The sequence below is a fragment of the Furipterus horrens genome, unplaced genomic scaffold, assembly GCF_987537825.1.
Source record: "Furipterus horrens unplaced genomic scaffold, mFurHor1.1.pri manual_scaffold_17, whole genome shotgun sequence".
In the NCBI taxonomy this organism is placed as follows: domain Eukaryota; kingdom Metazoa; phylum Chordata; class Mammalia; order Chiroptera; family Furipteridae; genus Furipterus; species Furipterus horrens.
The window spans coordinates 116743094-116766483 of NW_028327187.1; the positions used below are offsets into that span (position 1 = coordinate 116743094).

At 50.7% G+C, this 23390-nt stretch overlaps 1 long non-coding RNA gene across 2 annotated transcripts in view; it reads right to left on the reverse strand.

Moving 5' to 3' along the window:
- Positions 1-241: 241 nt before the first annotated feature.
- The window catches only part of LOC149991902 (uncharacterized), a 56485-nt gene continuing 33336 nt past the window's right edge, over positions 242-23390 (reverse strand). For both annotated transcript variants that reach the window (XR_016508598.1, XR_016508597.1), the window contains one exon: positions 242-1205. This is a non-coding gene — a long non-coding RNA (uncharacterized LOC149991902). The remainder of the gene's footprint in view (positions 1206-23390) is intronic.

The following is a 23390-nucleotide window of genomic DNA, read 5'->3' on the forward strand; positions in this document are numbered from 1 at the left end:
ACGTCCTCCTAGCCACTGTCCGAGTCCAGTTAATTGTCATCTTCTTGCATGGACGATATACTCTGTTTTATCAGCTTTTCCTTGATTACACCGAAGGCTAATAACGTAGTCATATCTCATCGTGATCCATTTTCTCATCCTTAAGGAACTGTTTTTGCAAAATGTCTAGCATGGAGCAGCAAATACATTAAGTTTATCTTCAAAGAGACAACTATAACAAAGACACGTGGTTCTGTACGCAATGTGTCCGGGACCCCAACTTAGGGTTTGCTCTTTATTTGGCAACTTCACATCCAGAAAGGCATCCTTTGGATATTGAACATAAAAAGCTATCGTAATGTCAAATATTAAGATGCACAAATATAAAACACTTCTCAGTCTTAGTCACAGCACTAAATGTTAGCCAAAAATAGAAAAGCCTCTAGCAGGAGAAAATGTGTCAGGAAGAAGATAAGATGCAATATCATACAATTATTCAAAGGTTTGGCATGCATACAACAATATAAATATGAAAACTGGATTAACAGATTTTGACACACACACGGAGCAATAAGATTAGTAAATTTGGAAAGGCCAAGTACAAGAAAATTGTCAACAGCTAGCAGACTACATATTTTTAAGTTACTTAGAAGTAATATGTATTCATTTTATAACACGGCATCATTGAATTCATTTTACTTAATAACACACGTGGCCAAACCGCGTTTGTCTTTGCAACATTCATTTACATTTTTAGGGTGGGCAGGAAGTGGTCTGAACTCTGCTCTCAAAGCTCTCACCTCTAGCTTTCTGTGAAATTCATTCTGATCACTTCCTTTTTAAAGGAGACATGTGAACTGGGCTTGACAAGCCCACACAAGGACGCAAACGCCACCACGAATATGACGTTAAAAACCACCTAACGGGTTTTGGCAAGCTACCTGAAAACCCCCACAAGCCAGGTGGCCTTAGTTGGCTTCACTCGGCGACTCGATCCATCGCAGGACGTTACAAAAGGGTCTGCTTGCAGCGCGGGGTCAAGGCAGGTGCAGCGTATAAATGGCTCCCCTGGGGCCTGCTGATGGAATTGTGGTTGAGCTTGTGGCTGCCACACGAGTGATGGATTCCCACGCCACAATCCGTCCACGTGAGTAATCCCAGAGAAACGAGCGCTGCCTAAGGCCTCTGCGTAGACCACACAGGGGAAGCACGCCGTCCACTCTTTCCTGTAGCAAAAAATAAATAATAATAATAAAATAAAACAAGCCAGAAAACCAACCCCCAGAAAACAGATCAAGGTCAAATATGTCACATCTACCAAACAGGCTCAGTCTTTTTTTTTTTTTTTTTAAATAATTTATTTGTTTATTTATTTTATATTTAGAGAGAGGGGAAAGGAGAGAGAGGGAGAGAAACATCCCTGTGTGGTTGCCTCACACTTGCACCCTGAACTGGGGACCTGACGTGCAACCTAGTCATGTGCCCTGACTGGGAATCGAACCAGCGACACTTGGCTCGCAGGCCGACGCTCAATGCACTGAGCCACAGCAGCCGGGCGAACAGGCTCAGTCGTATGCTAACATGGGTATATTCATGAGTCCTTTGCTTCTGGTTTTCAAAATCGTGGGCTTAAGATGTTTCTTCAAAATATTTTGAGGGGTAACAAGTTTTACATAATTAAGTTGAAGTTGAAGGAATAGTAATGAGGATGAATACTGAAAATCGTATAGGGTGATGTTTGTGTGGCAGTTGATTAAGTCACAAAATGACTGCCGGATCACGCTGTTTGCTTCCCTCGCTCCTTCAGTGCCATGGGCTGTTGTTTTCACGCGTTTACAGAGGAGAGAACGTGAGCCAGAGAGTTACAGGAAACGTGTGTACAATTCTGTGCTCTTCATAAAACCACGGAAGACAACATGTTGTTGATATGTTTCACGAGTCCACAAGTTCGGTTAATAAGAACGACACAGAGCGCAGAAAACGCTGGCCTTAGAGCTTTTCCGTCCCCAGTTCTCTGTCTCCCTCAAAATAAATAACACGTGTTATTTTGGTGTGCTTTGTGCGCAGTTTAAAATATACAGGATTGCATTAAATACATATACTTTCTGTAGTACCTGCTTTTTAAATTGGAAAATGTACAGCTTTCTGTAAGCAGTGAAGATAGGTCACCTCCTTAGCAGCTTTTCTTAGCACCTCCTCGCGCTGATATATGACTCCTTTAACCGGTTTATAATCTCTGTCTCTTAGGAAATTTATTACTATATTCTTACAAAACAGTGCTGACAAGAATTTCTTTTATATTGATTGTGGCGAAAGCTACGGAAAATAGTAATCAAATTGTTTCATTCCAAGTATGCAGATTTAAATTTTATATCCTCCCTCACGGCCCCCCACTAATGCCGTTTTATTCTGCGCTCCCGCGCACAGTATATAAAACCATCAGCGCCCTCACTGTTCCTGACATTGCATATCACCTTCTTTTCAGCACTTTGAGCTGTTCTTCCTTCCCCTCCCGAGGAATTTCAGAAGCCAGCAAAGGGAACGTGGCTGCCGCTGGCGGGCATGTCCGTCCATTAACGCGGGGAGAGCCAGCAGGTCCCCTGCGGGGAGCCGTCCGCGCGCCAGTGAGCGCCCCGGCCTGCGGGCACCTGGGCCCTCCGAGCGTCACGGCTGTCGCCGCCCTTTCCGTTCACGGTCCCCGCTGAGTCTAACCCTGGCCGTGCAATTACTTTGCTGGCTCAAGTGCAGGCGGTACGTCACCGGTGATTTTTGAGGGCTATTTGGGTATAGAAACTTTAAAAGAAAAAATGAGTGCCTTTCCTAGGTGAATTCTTGTGTGTTTTCCTGGCCCTTTTCCAAGTCACTTTTCGGCGAGTAGTAGTCTCATGGGGCCGCTGGCCACTTTGCTGCAACGGGACACGTGTCCCCGCCGCCTGCGCTCAGAAAAACCTTCCGTGTCGCACGGCCCGGCGACAGGCTGACACGAGGCGGGTGTCGCCCGCAGGACTAAGCACGCAGCAAGCCCCTTCGGCTTTCAGCGAGTTTTACTGCCAGGAAGGCGAACCCTTCCCAGTGCGCGCCTGTGTGCAGGAGCGCAGGGGACGCCTCACGACACTGCGCCATCATGAGCCGTGTCGTCGACGTGCTGAGCGATGGGACCCACCGCGGACCGTTCTTAGGAGCCTGCGACGGAGCGTGTCATGGTCGGCTCTTCCACAAAGCGCAGACGGGGCGTCCCTGCGCCCGTGCGTCCCGGCATGTGTTCTCCGGGACGGTGCCAGCCCAGTCCCCGCCATGCGACGTGACGTCACGGGGCGTCATGCAACCTAAGCATGTAACGGAATCTCATGAACACGATATAATGTAACCGTAACCTTCACGTGAAGTGATGGGACGTCACATAACGTAAGGAAACCTCATTCACGTAACCTCAGGGAACCTACCTGATGTAACGTAACCTGGTTAACGTGATATAAAGTAACAACGTAGTGGAACGTAACCTAATGAATATAAATGTCACATAATGTAACCTAATGTCACATGATGTAACCTCATTAACGTAACGTGACCTAACGGATGTAACGGAAGCTAATGAACATATAATGGAAAGCACCGTAATATAACGTCACCTTAATTAACGTAAGGCCAGGTGATGTAACGGAACCCAAGGAACGTAAGGTAACGTAGCGGAAGGTAACGACACACCTAACGTACCCTAATTACTGGTAATGCAAAGTGAGGCGAGGTAACATCACGTAAAGGGACGTCATTGTCGTAGGTGACGTCATACCCCCCCCCCCCGGCTCCCGGGGGCGGAGCGCAGGGACCCCCTGGAGCGGGCCGCGTGCCAGCGCTTCCCAGGCGCGCCCAGGGCCCCCTCGTAGGAAAGGCGACCATCTCAGGGAGCGACGCAGCGATTCCCACAGGCGCCCCCGTCCGGGCCCCCCCGCCCCCCGCGGTGCACAGCCGACGCCAGGGCTCCCTCGGGGGCCGCGCGTCCTGGGGCTGGAGCCAGTGTGACCCGCGCCCGCGCAGCGTGGCGCCCGGCACCGGCGCTGCCCCCGACGGCCCGTGCGCGCCGCCCGCTCAGTGTCCCTGCGCGCGGCTTCCGTGTCAAAGCGGCCGCTGTCGCTGTGGCTCGTGTCCTTCACGGAGAGAAACCGGGGCGGCAGGAAACGCGTCCCCATGAGCTGACCCTTTGTTTCGCTTTGCGCCTGACCTTACAAACATGAAACGCATGTTCATCTCGGTTACCTTTGACAACAAAAAAACACCTTTCAATGTTGGGACGGGAAGCCCTTCCTCCAAAACGAGGCCACCTCCGTGGGAAATCTGGGGAAGCAAGAGACTCTTCTGCCTCTCTTTCCTGCGCAAACAGCAGCGCGCCCAACCTTGGCAAGCCTACAGACTAAATTACCTTCAAACTTTAAAAAATTGCACAATTCTTATTTAAAAAAAGAAAATTCCCCAAACCCAGATCAAACAGATCAAGTTACCACACGCGCGTTCTCGGCCTGAGTTTTGCTCTGCCCCGGGCCCCGGGCGTTGCGTGCGCTGCGCGGGGCACTCTTATGGGCCAGGAGCGCCCTCGGGAGATCGTGTTCCCTGGGGCCCCGCATTTCCACTCCTGCTGTTTCAATCCCCAAAGCCGCCCACCCCGGGGGCGCGTGCAGTAAAGGCCGCGCCCTGTCCCCTCCCGCGCAACAAGCCACGAAGCACCCGTGCGGCGCCCGGCGACACGTCACCCGTCAGCGCTCTGCGGCGCGCACGTGTCCAATTCGGCGCCGAGATGCATATTTCCCCGCAAACTCTCAGTCCTGCGAAGGCTCCCTTGTCCCGCCGGGAATTCTTGGATAGAATAGCCCCCTGGAAGTGGTGCACCTCTGCTTGCTGTGCGTGGGGTCCCCAGGGGGAGACGGGAGCCCCCAAGGTCAGTGAAGACGCGCACGTAAAGGGGCCCGCAGAGAAATGTCCCCCGACCGTCGCTGCCTCTGCAGGAGGTCTGCGGGGCCCATCAGCACATTTTTGAGCGATAGCCCACCCCTCTGAGGAGCTGCAGGGCTGTGTTTAAATGCCTGCGGCTGGATTGTGTAAAACAAAGCAAAGTCAGACCTTAATCCGTGTCAACAGCAACTGGGTGACGTTGTCAACATACTTGGTCGCTGGTCCTGGCAGAGAACTGGGGTAGGGGGTGCGGGAGGGTGCCCACAGTTCGCACGCCGGCCTGCCCAGCGGTCTGCACATCTGCCCGCGCCGCTTCTCTTCGCTGAGGGCACCTGCGCCCTGGCCCGGGCCGCACGTTTGCTGCCACAGACAAGGCGGCTGAAGGCGGCCCATCACCGAGTCCCTCCGGCCTCCTGTCGCCTCCAAACCCACATGAACAGGCAGCTGCAGTTCCAGGCTTGACGCTTCTAGCCACGCGTGGCCATCCATGTCCCTGAGCTCGCTGTTCACAATGAAGGAGGGAAGACAGAGCACGCGTCCTGCTGCCCCTGCGCTGGCCCAAGGACGTTTCATTTCCTCGCTTTCCCTTCTCCCTGGAAATAGAGCAGCTTCCTGGGAGAGGACTCGAGCCAGGTTCTCTAGGACTCAGAATAAACGCCACTTCATCTAGGAGTCTAGAGCTCACACAGTAACAACCCAAGGCAGCTCTGTTTTTAAAACTGTAACACAGTCTTGCTGAGAGTAGATCCTGACGGCCCTGGCTGGTGTGACTCTGGACTGAGCACCAGCCTGGGAACTGAAAGGCTGCCGGTTCGATTCCCAGTCAGGGCACAGGCCTGGGTTTTGGGCCAAGTCCCAAGTTGGGGTCACGTGAGAGGCAACTGATAGGTTGTTTCTCTCCCACATCGATGTTGGCTCTCCCCCTCTTTCTCCCTCCTTTCCACTCTCTCTACAAATAAACTAACAATCTTAAAAATATATATACATACTCATGACATGCTTGACTTCCTGTTTGCAGAATCGGTGTAGTTGGCAAGGGAATTCTAGCAAAGCAAAAAATTCCTCACATACATGGCAAATGTCCATCAGAAACAGGAAAATGAGTCCCGTGCCTACTCTGCATTCTCTAGTTTAACCAGTTCTCTGTGGCTGAAAAGTGTATGAGATTAACAAGCAAATGTTTCTGCTTACACCCCAAATTCCACTATGCTTACCATGTACAGGGCATAAGGATCAAAAGCAGCAGTATGCAATTTGTTCTTAAGAATCCCAGTTTTTTACCATTCAAATTTATTTTCATTTCTAAAGTAGACCTAAAACTCTCGTTGAAGAACGCTAAATCATCTAACGTCTCCCCAGAGGACTGAGTCTCTAGTGTCGGGTGTTATCCATATTATTATTTTTTTTAATGCTGTAACTTGTCAAAGGTTAACTGGACAGTTGTTTTTTTTTTCCCCTTGTTTTGTATTCTATAAATCTCAAAGGTTAGACTCGGGCTCATTTCGTCACAAAAGCATGTTGTGCTAATAAATCTCTAGATAATTCTGTCTGGGTTCTTGTTAGGAGGAAAAATAGCTCAGACAAGTGTCAGCGTTCTACCATGAGTTTCAGCAGGTCACATTCACTCTGAGCTGTGATTTTGCTCGGAGAGGACAACTTGCCCTCTGCTGTTTTAACAGGAGAGATTTAAATGGTATAAAATGCTGCAGAGAGTTATTAAAGGGTTTGGTTAATTGACTTTGATCAAATAATAACTTCTTTCCGTCAAGTGATAAGCGCACAGATGCATGAAATCTACACAGAAGAAAACCAAAGGAAAGGCTCCCAACCTAGGTCAGAGAAATTGCGACTTGGTAAAACATTGTGACCCTTTTTCCTAAATGAAGTGGATTGGAAGAGACGTCATTTGTAAGCTGGACTTGAATGACTCAGGTCTCCGCCCCGGGGTTAACATCTTGTAGCTCAGCCCCATCAGAACCCCATTGTCTTCGCTGTATCTACAGAATTGGCTCCGTGACTGTGTCCTGATATTGAAACTGTCACATAACTTCTGATCTCCGTTCAGACGTTACTCCCATAGCATACGACTTGTTGAGTCCCGAGTGTATGTCACATCAGTTACTCCTTCAAGTCACGGAAAAGACACGTAATTCACATTTTTCTATCATTTGCTTAACACTTGTGTTTACCAAGAGACAATACGTTCCACGAGGGAGGCAATATGAAATTTATTTGGATTTTTGTTTTGTTGGTCGCTTTTTCCCCAGTGCTTAGCCCAACCCTTGGCACAGAGTAGATGCTTAAGAAATACTCCCTGTAAAATGCATATGTGAATTAATGAATAGTAACTGTTTAAAACAGCTGCTACTTTTTCATGTGGAGGAAAGAACGTAAGCAATGTTTTTTTCAGACAGCGGACCGCACATTATTTAAAGTCCCTTTATGTACAGTTGCCTATGCGTCTCCTATTTCAAGGAGCAAAGAGTCATAGCTTCTGAAGTATGCATATTTGTACACTTTTCTTAAAATGAACACCTTCCTGTTGTGATATTTATCATCTGAAATACAAAAGGGAGGGCGCAAGTCTCTTTTGTCTGACACTGTGGATTTTGTACCTGGTGGGGTCATTAATAACTTACAGTAACCCCCTCTCTCAAAGGCGGTCGTAGCTGTGCTGACATGGCCTGTCCATGTTGTCTGTCTTGTAGGATATCCACGCCTGTCAGAATAATAACGGGATGACGTATAGAAACCTTTTTTCCAAGGCACCATACGTCACTGTGACGGAGTAAATATTTGTGTCTCTCCCCACACTCTCAGTCACATGTTGAACCCTAACCCTAATGGGATGGTGCTAGGAGGCGGGTCCATGGGGAGGTGATGAGGTTATGAGGGTGGGGCCCTGGTGAATGGGATTAGTGCCCTTACAAAGAGAGTCCCTCACAGTGGCCAGCTTGTGAGGACACAGCGAGAAGACAGCTGTCTGGGAACCAGGAAGCGGGTTCTGACCAGACACGGATGTGCTGGCACTTTGGTCTGCGACTTCCAGCCTCCAGAATGGTTAGAAACAAATGTCTGTGGTTTGTAAACCACGACTCTATGGCACTCTGTTACAACAGCCTAAGCCGGCTAAGGCAATAACGTATTATTATCATTCCGAATGGCCCTTACATATCTTCTAGGGACTGATGCAAAGTACTGTGAGTAACCTCCTAAAAGATAGATTATGAATGAGGCGCGGAGACAAAATGAAAATATGGACAGAAGATTATTTATTCCTCTCTTGGTCACTAGTCAAACGTTATTCTATCTAGAAAGGTTTTTCTATAATTTCAAAACGAGATGACTTTATAAATGAAAACAAATCCCTAGGCAAGCCCTTACAACCACGTTCCTGAACAATAATTTAAATGTCAAACGCTAATTTAGCCCCAGTCCTTAAAAGAACTGGAATAGTCAGTTCTCGGTGGTCAAGGGCCATTTGTGTCTCTCCAGTGACTGAACTGAGCCAAGTCTTTGAAGCTTTCTTTTAGTTCTTTCGGATATTCACATTCAGAGGTCAGAATGCCAACAGCTACTGTGAGCAGGCTCCCTTCCCTAGCTTTACACCAAGTCTTGGCAGTGCTTTGGAATCGGGACAGCCTGCTTTTTCGTCATCTTCCCGCTTTTCATTCCACGTTACCTCCTGGCGGAAGCGACAGGAGAGGACAGGGTCGACCACACTCTGTAGGGACACGTCCTCATTGTGTTCAGGCCTGTGATGTGGACCAGAATTCGGGAACTAAAACTGAGAAGCAAGGAATCCAGAATGAGAGAAAATCTGACCTTTGCAGGCAGGCTAACGCCAGGTACAGACACTGGGGCTGCTGATGTTTCAGCAGGTGTTCGAGATGGAAACACACTTGACTTTGAAGAATGATTGGCTTTCCGCTCAAAAGGCGTCGGTCTTCCATATTGTCTGTGGATCGTATATCATAGATAGGGTAGATTATAGATGATTTCTTACATATATGATGATATATATGTTACACATAAGTAAAACACATAGTAAATAAAATCATATATATATCTGTAATTTACTTTTTTGTTTTACATGTATTTTTCAATTGCAGCTGACATACAATATTACATGGCGGTTCCAGGTGTACAACATAGTGATTGGACTTTTATTCACCTGAAGAAGTGGTCGCCTGATAAGGCCAGGACCCCGTTGGCACCACATACAGCGATGACGGTATGATTGGCTACGTTCCCGGTGCCGGACTTCCATCCCCGTGGCTGTTCTGTAACTGCCGATGCGCACCTGCGAATCCCCTCCCTCCTCCCCGCACCCCCGTCCTCTCCCAGCCGGCAACCACCGATATGTGCGCTGTAGGAGTATTTGCAGCAGCAGCCCAGGGTCCACAGAGAGACAGAGGAAACATAAGGACGACGCGGTGCCTCTGTACGATGGAATGTCACTCGTCCATAATAAAGAACGAAATCTGGCCCTTTGTGACAACGTGGATGGACGCAGAGGGGATTCTGCTATGGGGAATAAGCTGAGCAGAGGTAAATACCATATGAGTTCACTTACACGTGGAATCTGAAACACAAAATAAATGAACAGACACAACAGAACAACTCTTTAAAACGGAGAACAAATGCATGGTCTACAGTAATCTACTTTTATAGGCATCTTCTGGAGTCTAATCGTATTCACGCAAGAATGCAAACATTGTGCAAATCTGACTTCTTGTATACTTGGATCTGGGTGGCTGTATTTTGGAACCACACACAAAATCACATTCCTGTGAAATCACTGCATACACAGTCCCCTGGAATGTGAACCTTCCCAGCACTATTCGCTTGCCAGAGTCTAACAGAGAGTTTTTCTGTGGCCTAAATACACGTGTTTAGTGTCTGTTTGATAAGTAACGGAAACAATTGGGGGCATTTGATATAGATCTGCAGATTAATAATTGTTTATTATGAATATTTACTTACGCCCATAGCTAATCTTACATGAATCACCTTTCGAGGTGGTAAAATATCCAAGATAAAATACTGTTTGTGAACCTGTGTTGACTTCCATAATAGGACTGCTGATCTGCAAGTGCTTGGGAAACTAATATTTTCAAAAGGAACAGTTAAAGTAATATATCTGTAGGTCTTTGTATGATTGCAGAAATTCAGCATGATTTTTTCCCCCTGAAACCATGGGGTTTGGAAGGAGAAATATACTGTCTGATAAGAACGAATGCTTTCTACTCCAAAGCAGATAAGCTTTCGGATTTCTCACCGTTCCCAGATAAATCATGGCTGATACAGTGGGAGCCATGTTGAAGATAATCCACGTAATCCTTTATAATTTGAAGGATCCGAGACCCCGGGAATGTAACTGAGTCATGAGATGCCAACCAAATGGCTGTGATTATAAACACGGGCGCTTTCCAACCGCCACAGACGCGCGCTGTTAGCAGCTAAGCCTCGGAATGTTCCCTCCCTGGCTACAAGCGCGCAAAGCCCTCCCAGCTCACTGCACTGGGACTGCCCTCTGCTGCATCTCTGGAGTGCGGAGGAATCTCAGGAACCTAAAGCATGTGGCAAATACCGATTCCATGGCAGCGGGTGAAGTATGCAGGCCAGCATCGCTTGAAGAAGTTAAACATTAGCCCCGCTTGACAGAGGGGGCCCCCCACTCAGACCACGGCTGCAGAACAGGAGGAGGATCCCCACATTCCCTCCCTCCCTGGGCCCGCAGGATCCCGGTTTGCCCTGTGGTCCTGTTGAAGGAATTCCAACCACGCTCTGTTGGTGGGACGCGTCCCCAGTTAACGCCACCACCGAAAGCTGCTTAGAGCGGAGATGTCCAGGTCAGCTAATGGAGACCTGCGCAGCCTCAGGCCGCCGTGCTGACTGTGAAATGAACATGCATACAGCAAGTCGCCAGTTTTTCTGATTTCCTCGCATGAGGGCCCATTGCATGGAAGCACTAAGCCTCAATAAAGTAAAAAAAGACGAGTCTGTATCAATAGGTAGTCGAGGAGGGTCTATGTGTATGAAGCGTGTGGACCACAAAGAATGAAGCATAGCTCTGCCGGCCAGGAGGTGCAGAGCCTCGGAGCATCACCCCGTGCACCACATGGCTGTGGGTTCGAGTCCTAGTCAGGCATGTAGCTAGGCCGTGGTTCGCTGCCTGGTCCGGGCGCATGCGGGGTGGACATGGTCGATGTTTCTCTCTCACGTGGATGTTTCTCTCCTTCTCCCTTCCTCTCTCTGTAAAATCAATAAGCGTATCTTCACTGAGGATTAAAACAAACAAACAAACAACCCATGGCCCCGTCCTTGGGAGTCTGCACCCACGCTGGAAGGACGGGCTTCCTGTGACCAGGGGCCTTCACGGAACAAGCAGGAGGCGACACAAAGAGCAGCCACCTGTACGGGGTGGGTCGAGGAGCGGACAGGGTCTGGGCCTCCCTCTCCTTCGGGTCCCACCATTGGCACAGCGGGAGGGGCCCGCTCAGCTCACCACGCGTCCCTGCGCAGCTCGGTGCTGACGGGTTGTCCGCGGCCCCTCCGGGAGCCCCTGGGAACGTGTCTCTGTCCCCAGAACTGAGTCCCATCAAGGCCCAGGGGGGCAGGGGGGCTCCACCCGACTGCTGTGCACTCCCACCTCTGACCCTGTTTCTGCCCTCGGACCTGCCTTTCTCACGCTGGGAGGGACTCGGGGACTCCTCTGTCCCACCGCATGGAACAGTGTGACTTCATCACGATGCCACTTAATCACGCCTGCTCATTCTGCCGAGGCGCGTTCACCGACTATCGGGAGGCGAAGCTCATTTGCGTCGTCGGGCGCTGTGACCACAACGCTCAGCAACGTCGATGCAGCCCCGGGTTCCGCGACCTTGGGTGACATCCGGCGCCCCTCCGAGGTGTCAGGGTGTGGGCCGTTCAGGTGTAACAGCCGCAGCGGGGCTGGCAGACACGTGTGCTCCTGCACGTCCCTCCCTGGTCTGTGCCTCTGGAAGGGACCGCCCACTCTGGAACACACAGCTGCCCTGAGGCAAACACGCGACAACCCCACCTCTGTCATCACCGGGCACTTCCCTGCGGTACAGAGAAAAACATCCTCCTTAAAACAAAGCCCACAATCCGGAGAGACGATCTGAGTCACCCCAGGTGGGGTGGGAGCGGGGTGTCAGCCGGAAATGTGTGCAGAAGGGCTTTGTGGACAAGGTGGCAGGTCAGGGACGGCAGGTTGTCCTGCCCTGACGGCCTGGGGTCCAAAGGGCAGGCTCCTGGCCTGCGCGGGTGGGCCACGAGGGCGCGATGCTCCCGCGGCCACCCTGGGAGGACCTGGCCATGACCTTGGGGGCCCGAGAGGCTGCTGGATAAACTGAGACGGCTGAGCAAGCGTCCGTGCACGGGGACAGCACAGGCGATGGCTGGGGGCAGCAGCTTGGAGCAGCGTGGCTGAGTCCTGGGAGGGACACTCCTCCTCTGTGCCTTGCTCCCCCGCACCCCGAGGAGCCCGCCGCCTCAAAGGCAGGTGTCGCGGTTCTGCCGCAGATCCTGGCAGGCACTGCGGGGGCCTGAGCGGGGGTAAGAGCGTCACCGCGGTGACAGCGTGCCTGGCGGCAGGTCCCCCGTCAATTCCCAGGGGACCGGCCACCGCCAGCTCCTTCCGCCGGCTGGGGTCCCAGGCGCCCCCTCTGCTCCTGCCTGTTTCCTACGGACACTTGGACAATGTGGGCACCCGCCCGAGCTACCCCCGCGCTTCACAAACAGACCCCAGGCCACGGCTTTGAGCCCCGAGCTCGGAGCCCCTGACGCCCGCGCTCCTGGGCGGGCACGTTCTTCTCCCGGTGAAAACGGGGGAAGAGACAACGGCTGCCTGGCATTGGTGCCCAGCCGTTCGCTGTGAAGATGTCACCGGGACACGCTGTGCACGTGCAGGAGAAACCCACCGACCATCTTCCTCGACTCTTTGGCGTTCTGTTACACCCGAATTTTGTAGTATGTTTTTGTCCCACAAATCTGACTTTCATCTTTCTGTCCGAGGAAACTGCTGTTACAACTCCATTCCAAGTGATTTCCAAAAGAGACCCCCTCCCACGCAAGCTGGCCATGTCCCAAAGGGACACTGACGTGAATGGAAGGAGGCCATCGCCTTTCCTAGCTGTCTGGGACCACGGTGACACGCAAGGGATTGTCTCTAAATGTGCGTGTAGAAGAGTGAATGTTCTCTCTCTTTCTCTCTCTCTCTGTCTCTCACACACACACACACACACACACATTTATAAAGATACATAATGAGACAAGATGGCTTTTTAAAATCCTCACCCAAGGTTATGTTTGTTTATTTGACACAGAGAGAGAGAGAGGCAAAAGCATTGATTGGCTGCCTCCTGTACACACCCCAACTGAGGGTCGAACCCACAACCTAAGTACGTGCCCTGACCTGGGATCGAACCCACAACCTTGTAGTGAACAGGATGACACTCCAACCAACTGCGCCACCCAGTCAGGGCAGACCACGCGGCTTTTTTTTTGTTTTTTAAGGCTAAATTTCCATGCAACACGGGTCTCTCTGCTGCCCTAGTTTTCAACATTTGCACAGAAAACCCCACCCCCTCTGGTGGGGGAGGGGAACTAGAATTTGTTTTAAGGAGTCTAGGAAAAGTGGGACTAAGTTGCATGAGCTATACCACCCCCTGCAGAGAGAATGGTCATTTCAAAACCACCGGAGACCCCCGTCCTTGTTCTGCGGGTGCGGTTCTCTGCCGCGGTGGCCGGGAACACGAGAGTCCCCCGGTGCCGCCCAGGGCCGCCTGCCTTCTGTCCCTTTAACATCGCGCCAGCTCTGAGCATGCTCGGGACCTGCTGCTGGGTGGCTACTTGGGGCAGAAGCTGACCTCGCACTAGGTATCTGCTATAAACCACAGCAGGGCTTGGGAATTGCAAATTTGGGGGCGGGATCCTGGCTCCCCGTATGTTAAGCCAAATTCTGTGCGGCCTTGGAAGTAACAAATATGCAGCGAAGTCTAGACCTGCTCTGTTTACTTTCTTCTTTTGCTGCGGCAGACGTTGTTTTCCTTCCCTCTTTCTTCTCTTCCCCGTAAAAAAAAAAAAAGAGACAGACTGGCCTGGCACGTTCATCAAAGCAGTTTCTGAGAAGGCGCTTTGACAGATCACATTAAGAACGCTGACTTGTGAAAACAAAGGGCTGTTTTATAATGCACATAAATTATATGTTTGAAAACATGGAAGGCTCGGACTTCTTTAATGATCTTCTCGCCAGAGCAGAATGGAGTTTTGCCTGGTTTTGGTCTTACCTCTTCAAAAGGTTTTCTCAGGATCCCACGGCTGAAAAAGGCTCAGAGCAGACAGCGCCGTGCATCACGGGTTCCTATTGCATTTTCTGAAGTGAAATTTAAGTCAACGCCGAGTTTTTAAGTGTCAGGCAAAGACGGCACCGGGCGCCGTTGGGGATATAAGGCTGGACTGAATGATGTCAGAAGCTTGGGGGACACCTCTTCAAAGGAGGGGTCCATGGCGTTCACTGGCCCATGTGTCCTGAATGATTGCAGAAGGCGTGATATTACATGATCTCAATGAAGCTCTTGATTGCATGCAGTTGAGAGGTCGTAAAACATCTTCTTTAAAACCAGTTACGATCTATATGTTTCTTCACGATGCACACGGAAAAGACAGGCATGGAGGGAGGTCCAGGGGCACCGCACAGCTGAGCTGGGGTCATATCTAAGGCATGCTGAGGTGGATGGTGTGATCTGGTGTGTGGACTACCCAGGGAGGAGAAAGCAGAGACGAAGCTGGGCAAAAGGAACCCTGACAATGGAAAATTTTCGGACGCCATGAAGGCTGGCTGAGAAAATGCCACGTTCAGATCCAGGCTGAACAGGGACCAGCCTAACAGGGGAGTGCGGTCGGACACGCGTGAGCTTTGTGGGTGACTTACTGGGGGACAGTCCTACAAGGTTACTGAGAAGTAGCTGTGTCTCTGACACCTGGAAAAACGAGTGAGAATAGAAAAGGAGACGGACGCAGAAATGCTGTCTCCTTCTCTTAATAAATGTTCGCGCAGTGAGAGAAGAGTTTAAAAACTACTTCTGTTATTCTTGGCTTCGACAAAGGGTAGGCCAAATAGTTCCTTCCTGATTTAGTAAAAGCTGGAAATGATAAGGCCACCAATGAACTAAAAATGTAAATGTTAGAAAACAAGCAAATACGTATGATAGGCAACAGCATGAAGATACTAAATACCAGGAAAGACTGTACCGATGTGAAATCTTTACATAGGGAACAACACACAGTTCTGTAAGAATTTAAAGAAGACCTACATAGAGACATGTATTCTGTTTATAGATTGAAGGACTAATATTTTTAAGGTACTCATTCTTGCCCACTTGATTTAGAGTCTGAATGAAATCCGTATCAATATTCCGCCAGGTTTTGCTTCTGTGGAATCGAGAAGCTGACGTCGCAAAGTCATATGGAAAGTCCAGGGGCCTGGATTAGCCAAGGCAATCTTGAAGACCAAGGTCAAGGGCTTACGTTACCCGGTAGCAAGACACGCCATGAAGCTACGGGAATCAAGCCAGGAACACAATATTTGTAAAACACATAGAACAAAAATGAAAAATACATAGTACAAGACTAGACAAAAAAATGTGGGAAGCAGACACATAGGGAAGATGAGCCATTTATACAGAGAACTGACTGATGAAAAGGGAACACAGCGATTCATTTGGAAAAGGACTATCCATTAAATAAATCATTTTGGGTCAATTGGGTATCAATATATATTTTTAAAAGAATCTTTTACCTCTACCTCAAATAAATTAATATGAAATAGATCACAGGCTATCTGTAAACTGTAATTAGTACAAGTTGTAAAAAAAGGCAGGAGGATATATTTATGAGCTCACGGTATACAACCGTTTTTAAACAGCCACCAGAATCATTGGGCGTGAAAGAGAGAGCCTGATACTTTTTTTTTCATTAAAATGAAGAACTTCTGTTCATGAGCCTACAGCAGTAGGAGAGTTCAAGGCTGACGCAGCGGACAGGACATCCAGTCCCGAGAACCAGTTTCCAGAATATAGAAAGAAAGAAAGAATTCCTATAAAGCGTCCACAAAAGAAGAGTGAATTACATACTTCCAAGCCCCTGGAACAGACAGTCCCCTACGAGGGTTTCTGAATGGTCCACCTGTTTACAAAAAGTGACTCAACATCATTACTCATCTGGAAAACAGACACGGTAGCCAGCATGGAGAGCACGACCCAGCGACCAGAATCCACGAAATTATTTAAAAACAAAGAAAAAAAAAAAGCAGCCACCTCCTCAAGCTTTTCCACGGCTCTGAAGCCACTGAAACTAACTCCCTGGTGATGGGGTGGGTCAGCTGGCACAGAGGCTCTGAGGCACTGTCCGGCAGGGTCCCCCCAAGCCAGCGGAATACCTACCCCACCAACACGCATGCATTTCATTCCTAGGCAGATGCTGGAGATTCTCCAGCAAAAGTGCAAGGGGCCGGTGTGGCCCAGTCGGCTGGAGCGTTGTCCCGTACACCCAAGGGTCGCGGGTTCCATCCCCGGCCGGGGCGCGGGCCTGGGCTGGGGCGTGCGGGAGGCAACGGGTGGATGTCTCTCTCCCCCTCTCTCCCTCCCTCCCTTCCCCTCTCTCTAAAACCCATAGACGTGTCCTCGGGTGAGGACAAAAATAAATTGCAAAGAGTGGTCCCTGTGGCTTTAGTCACCATAGCCAGACAGGAGAACACCCCAAATATCCACCAACAATACATGGATAAAAAACCATCGAGTGTCGTTTCAGAAAAATCATGACCAGGTCATAATGAAATCAGAATGACCTACTGCAGCGGGGAACCACGGGAAGGAATCTCATCGACGAAACGATGAGTTAAAAAGAAACAAACGAGCGTGAAACACAGAAGTGCGTCCTGCATGACCTCGCTGACCCCGGGCTGGGCAAGGCTAACCTCACCTATGACACAGATGGTGACGTCCAGGCGGGACAAGGCAGCCTTCCGGGATCCTGGAAATGCTTTTGACCAGAGTGCTGATCGCATCGATATATCTGTGTATAAAATATCCTTAAATCTCACACTTAAAGATTCGTACAGTTTATTTCTGTGGCGCTACTAAAAACGCGAATATTTCCTTGTTACCTAGGATGTTCAGCAAAAGTTGATTGTAAAGGCATTTTTAAAGAAAGAAGGCAAAAAGCAATTTCTGCTTCATTTCCCGCCCCCGAGCCCCCGAATCCCATTCACATATACCTTTTCACTTATTATGCATTTCAGCAAAATAGTGAAGAAATTCATTTTCTTCCCTTTACTGAGAGAGAAAAAGGAACCTTGTTGAAAAGAAGAGCCATGATCAGAAACATTAAAATGAAACTCTCTTCTTTAATAGACGTGATCGCCTGGCCACAGCACAGGCTGGATTCTACTGCCCGACCGCTCCTGTTCTCATCTCGCCTCTCACGTACCTGACGCTGGTCGCGGGCAGGAAAACGGCCCTGGGGGATAGGCACGAGTTCAGGGGCTGCATTTGCAAAGAGGGGTAATTCTGACTGGAATGCATTCACACAGCGGGAATAAGCTTGCAGCAGACAGGCTGGCCCTCACGGGGAAATCGGTGTCTCTTCTCCGCTCTTTGGCGACCCATGACGTTTATGAAAAGCTTCAGCGGCCGGTGAAAGGCTCCTGTCCCCAAGTGATTCAAGTTTAACTCATTCAAAGCCTCTAAGTGAGGATGCGCAGACGCGGTCACACCACCGGGGAACTGGCACTGGTGAGTCGTTCTTGGTTCACAATGACTTTGAGGAAGGATGTTCTGCAAAGCTCTTGTCGTAAGAAGCGCGTCTCCTGTTTTCACAAAAGTCACCTGCTGTTCGAAGGAGCCCGTGGTCCCCGAGTGCGCCCCCAGGGCAGGGACGTCGGAGGAGGTCGCCGTAGGTAGGAAGTCAGACATCACGATCCTCATTAACAACATTTCTCCGGTGCTGTCTGGCTCGAGACGGTGGCCCACGGCGTCCCGGGGCAACAGCTGTCATCGCGTCCCGGACGGGCCGGGCGGGAGCGCAAGGGCACTGGCACGGTCCGTTCCTCCCCACGCACCTGCACCCTGGGTCGGCCTGATGCCCCGAGACCCGCTCGCCCCTGCAGGGCTGATGGGAACAGGAAGGACTAAGAGCAAGTCCTGCATTTGTAGGAGAAACGTCCCTTGTTATCCAACCACGATTAAAGGCAGAAAGGAATGTGGTGACCCTGCGTTCTGCATGAATGTTTCCGTGGGACGGCCCTCACCGACAGACAGAATTGGGGATCACCTGTAGGGAGACACCCGGGTGGCAGCAGGGCTTTTCCCTTTTGTGCCCTTGGCGCCTGAGTCCACAGCTGCACCCCGAGGACAGCCGCCCAGCAGCCCCCAGGCCCGGCAGGGAACGCACAGCTCAGGTCCCCCGCGTCTCTGCGCAAGGGGAGAAAGATCGTCCTGGGCTCCCCTCCCGCCGGCAGCCGGGCTAGCCTTTCGCGGGGGTCTCTCACACACGGGAAGCAAAGGCTTCCTGCCGGAGAGAGGGCTGCGCTCGCTCAGGCAGGGGCCTCCCGGGCCGGGACGCAGGTGATTTTATTCCGAAGCTCTAGGCGCAGGGGGATGCGCGCCTCGTCTCCGTCCGGGTCCCCTCCGAGAGCAGAGGTAACCAGCTGGAAGCCCGAAGGCAGGGGCGGAAGGCCAGAGCGCCAACCTGCCGCGCTCCCCCCAAGCGCAGAAGGGCGACTTTCTTCTTTTCGTGGGCGCCTCCCGTGGCGTGGGTAGCTGCTTCACGAAAGCTCACAACGCGGTGGCCCGTAATGTGAGAATGTCAACAGCAGCCAGCGTTTTTGTTCCCGGGAGCTTCCCGCGGCAGCCAGCCACCGGGGACAAGTTTCCACCGGGCGGGGGCTCCGCGGGCACCCTGCGCTCGGCTCCCGGCCCCGCCCGTGGCATCAGGACACCCGAGAAACCCGGACACATCCTTTCCCGTCTCCTTGGCACAGGGGCCTCGGGTGGCCGGGCCCCTTCATCCCGGCTCCCTTTCAGTCCCGCCAACACTGCCGGCGCCCTCAGCAGACATTCCGCTCGATGTGAAGACTTTGCAGATCCCGCCCCGGGCAGACGACAACCACCGGCTGGAGATCAAGTTCAGTCAGGATACACGGCTTGGACACCGGAGGCTCGGCTGAGTGATAACGAGGGCGTCTGAACAAGATCCTGGGTCTCTTTTCTTTCCTTTTTTTCTTCTAACCAAAACAGCATTCGTGCCAGAGGCTACGTGTTTGGGTCCCGTTTAAGGGAAGGATTTCTGAACAGGAAGGTCTCCTCACACAGATTTCCAGAGACACCGGACCACGGATTTGGGATCCTAAGAAGCTCTCCTTGCGGGTGCCGCTCCTCATTTTGGGACTTTTCCAGCAAAATGCCAGCTTCCCACTTTCTCAGAGAATGGGCCCTCTCTTAGGGCAAGAGAAAGAGAGTGGGTAGGAGGTGGTTTTGTTATGAAGCCAGGAAAGAAAAAACGGGGGTGTTTTAAGGATAACTTTAGCTAAGAGTTTCTTTGACAGCTTTCAGGAAAGAAAAGAGGTCTGTTCGCTGAGCCGGAACACAACTGCTCTTACACCGTCAGAAGCCTGGCCGGCGTTCCAGGCCAGGCAGACGGCTCTGCCACACGGAAATGCTCCCTGGTGCGAACAGGGGGCTGTCTGTGTTCAGTGTAGTTAAAGGAAAGGGAAAAAGGCCCACGTGGTTTGGGTAGGCCGTTTTCTGCAAATAAACGCCACGGCTGGCCCAGGGCAGACACTGATCGGAGTGCAGCCTTGTATCGGAACCCTGGGACGTGATCTGTCTGGGAAACCTGTCTCAAGGTTGATGATGAACGTCTCTGTGCGATCCTCCAAGTGGTTCCCAATCGTGAGCAGCCCTGAGCTGGCAGCAAATCCATTACCTGGGGCTATGCCCACGCCTGGCCCGTAACAGGGTGACTGCAAAAGATCCACGTATGCTCTGTGCACGGAAGGGCTGTTCAGTGGGGCACGTAGCCTCTGACTGGAGTATTTCTAATAGCTTCAGTCTGTGATCATTCAAGCCACTGATTTCTCCTTTGCTTTCCCAGACAGCATCCCGAGGGCTGTCTTTGCTTGCATTTGCTCAGCTCAGCTTTTTAGGGTCAGTAGGTTGTGATTTCTGTTTACATCCTGGTGCAGGGGCTCTTCTGCAGAATTCTCCCAGGAAGGGCCACACGGCGAATCGCTGGGCTGTGCAGGGCCTGCAGCCTCTGTTGTCACTGCTGAGCTCTGCCACCGCAGCACAAAAGCGGCACGCGAGCAAATGAGCGAGCGGAGGTGACTGGGTCCCAATAAAACTTTATTTAAAACGAGCCGCGGTGGGCCCCACTTGGCCCCCAGACTGTCCTCGGTTGACCCCTGCTCTAGAAGCCAATGTTGTCCAGGTATCTAGAGTCCAGAGCCCGGAGCACAGCGATCATAGCTTCAAGCTAATGGGGTTGGCAGGCTGCTGCCTCTGGGTCTCACCAGTTCACCGGGTGACATGCAGAATAAACAAACCACAATGACCTTGATGGCAGTATCTGGGGCACTGCATACTCACTGCAAAGGAAAGACAGTCACCAGACACTGCGTATGGAGCAGCATAGTGTGCGCAGCCCAGAGGCGGAGCAACGCCACCTGCCAGGTGGCGCTCTGCGTGAGCCGCCATGTTGCAGAACTGAACGCAGCCGCAGTCCTGTGGGCTGGCTCAGCCGCGATCGGGTCTCTCTTTCTCCCTGGTGCCGATTCAGAGATCCATCCGTATTGCCATGGCAACAATAGTTTCTTCATTTCACTGCGGAGTGGCCACCGCTGTCAGTCCGTTGGCTTCTCTTTCCTCCCGGCGGCAGACACGGTTGCTGCTCACAGTCTGGGTCTGTGGGAAGAAAGCCGCCCGCATGTGTCTTTGTGTGGAGCTGTGCTGTGGATTCCTGGGGAGAGGATGGGGATGCAGTGGCTGCGCCAGTGGCAGCGATGGCTGAATGGCACGTGGCACAGGTAACTTTGTAAGAAAAAGCCAGGTTGTTCTGCAAAGTGGCAGAGACCTCTTCCAGGCCACCAGCCGCATGGGTGAGGTCCAGCTCCTCCGCACTTGCTAGGGTCAGCCTTTCATCCCACTGCTTGGGTCACATGCACGTAACTGTCGGGACAATGTGTGCTGATATCTCATTTTAAGTCGCTGGTTTTAACTTGCATTTTTCAGTGGTGAGAGATAATAAGAATTTCCACTTAACAGTTTCCTGCAGATCAGAGGGCAATTTGCTCCGAAAGGGGAGGGAAGAACATTTTGGGGTGATGGAAACAGGCTTCCTCTCATGGCGGGGGTTGTTACATGGCCATGTACCCATTAGAACGAAGAATAGATGCATTTCATTGGACATGAAATAATCTCAACAACACTCAGACAAATCCATGCAGTTGATCTGAAAACCCTGCAGAACAATATCTGTGCAGGGACAAACACACATGTATGAAAATCCTATGAAAAAGACCAAGATAGTCAACAGCACAGAGATTCAATGTAGTGGCAGTACTGGGAGGAGAAAGATGGGGTGACAGAGGAATTCGCAGATAAATTTAGCTTCTTAGGTGGGTGAAGGGTGCAGAGGGGTTAATTTTATTCCAGTGCTTCAGAGTTTACACATATGTCACCCATCTGTTGTTTAGATGCAAAAAGCCCCTACATAATAATTCTATTTTGGAAAACAAGCTCAGTGTTTGGGTGAAAATCTTATAAGTGACCAAGTGCCCAGTGGTGTGAAAAGTCCTCTGTCTTCGTGGTATGAGACCCACTTTGGTGGCCGTGACATCAGGGTCCAGTCTCAGAGGACAAGATGGACCGGGGCACCCCTGCAGATTCTAGGACACACTCGACAGTTTCCAGTGGCAGGTGACACATATTTCCAGGACTCTCACAGCACGCAGGGAGAGAAGCAGGGCAAGCTGGGAACACTACACACTGCGTGAGTCCAACTCTACGAAATTCTGCTGAAGCTAAAACTGTGGAGAGGGTCCTGAGACCGGTGGTCACCAGGAAGGGGACGCAGAGGGTGTTTAGGGCAGGGAGACCACTCTGCGTGATCTTGTAATGGTGGACACACGTCATCATACATCTGTCTAGACCCCGAAAACGGACACCAACAAGAGGACCCCTAACGTCGACGATGGGCTCTGGGTGAGGATGACGTGTCCCTGTAGTTCATCCACGGTCACCAATGCACCCTCGGGTGGGCCAGGCGTGGGGAGGGCCGGGCATGGACGGGGAAACTCTGTACCTTCCTCTTCATTGTCCTGGAAACCCCAAACTGCATGTGCAATCACGGTTTGATGAAAATCACGAGGAGAACAGAGCTGTGGCCGAGCGGCGTGGGGCCTGAGAAGCTGTTCAGGTGTCTCCTGCAGTTCACCCCCAAGAGGGTGGCGGGCGTGAACGTGGCTAGGAGGAGGTGGACCCGAAAGATATTCTAGAGATAAAATGGGCCGGACGCGTTGATGCTACAACGCCATGGTAAGATCCCTTCCCTATGATGATACACGCAGGCTTCACCTCTGAAGCTTCTAGATGATGTTTGAGCTGTTAGAACCTACTGGTAGCTTGCTAGGCCATTCTATGAATTCCTCATGGTCCCTTTTTGTTTGCTTGCTTTATACTGACATGAGATTTGGAGGGCAAGTTTCACAGCTAAAAGGCAGACTTATATTTGTCCTACAACAGGGTCAGGCAACTGGTGGCCCTCTGGAAAGCCCATACAGTCATTTAGTCCTACCTTTTCCCTTGGTCTCTGAAGAAATGCTAGTGACAAGGGACACTTGGTGCTCAAAAAGAATGAATTCAACCCTGTCCAGGAGCTCTGTTGGTTTAGAGCACCCTCCCAATGCACCAAGGTTGCAGGTTCAATCACCAGTCAGGGGACAGGTAAGAATCAACCAATAAAGGAATAAATAAGTGGAACAGCAAATCTCTCTCTTGCTCTTTCCTCTCTCCATCTGTCTCTCTCTCTCTCTCCAATAAATAAAAATAACAAAAAGAATGAACGCATAGCGACCGGAACACTGGGCTCCACAGGAGAATGATATTAAAATCAGAGCTCTGCATGTTGCAGAACTCCATCTAGTTGTACAAATACATGTTTGATCCGTCACAACCCCTTCTCCATGCACTGCACAATCTTTTCCATTTCAGTGGCATGTTTATATTTCTTTAAATAATCAAGCATAAGATGCCGAAAATATTGCATGATTTTCTTCCATCTTTGATACTAAAATAGTTACACAAAAATTCACGCATTTCAATAATTTTTTAAAAAAATGCACGCTGATAGGACAGCTGTCACCATGCAATTTAACAACATTG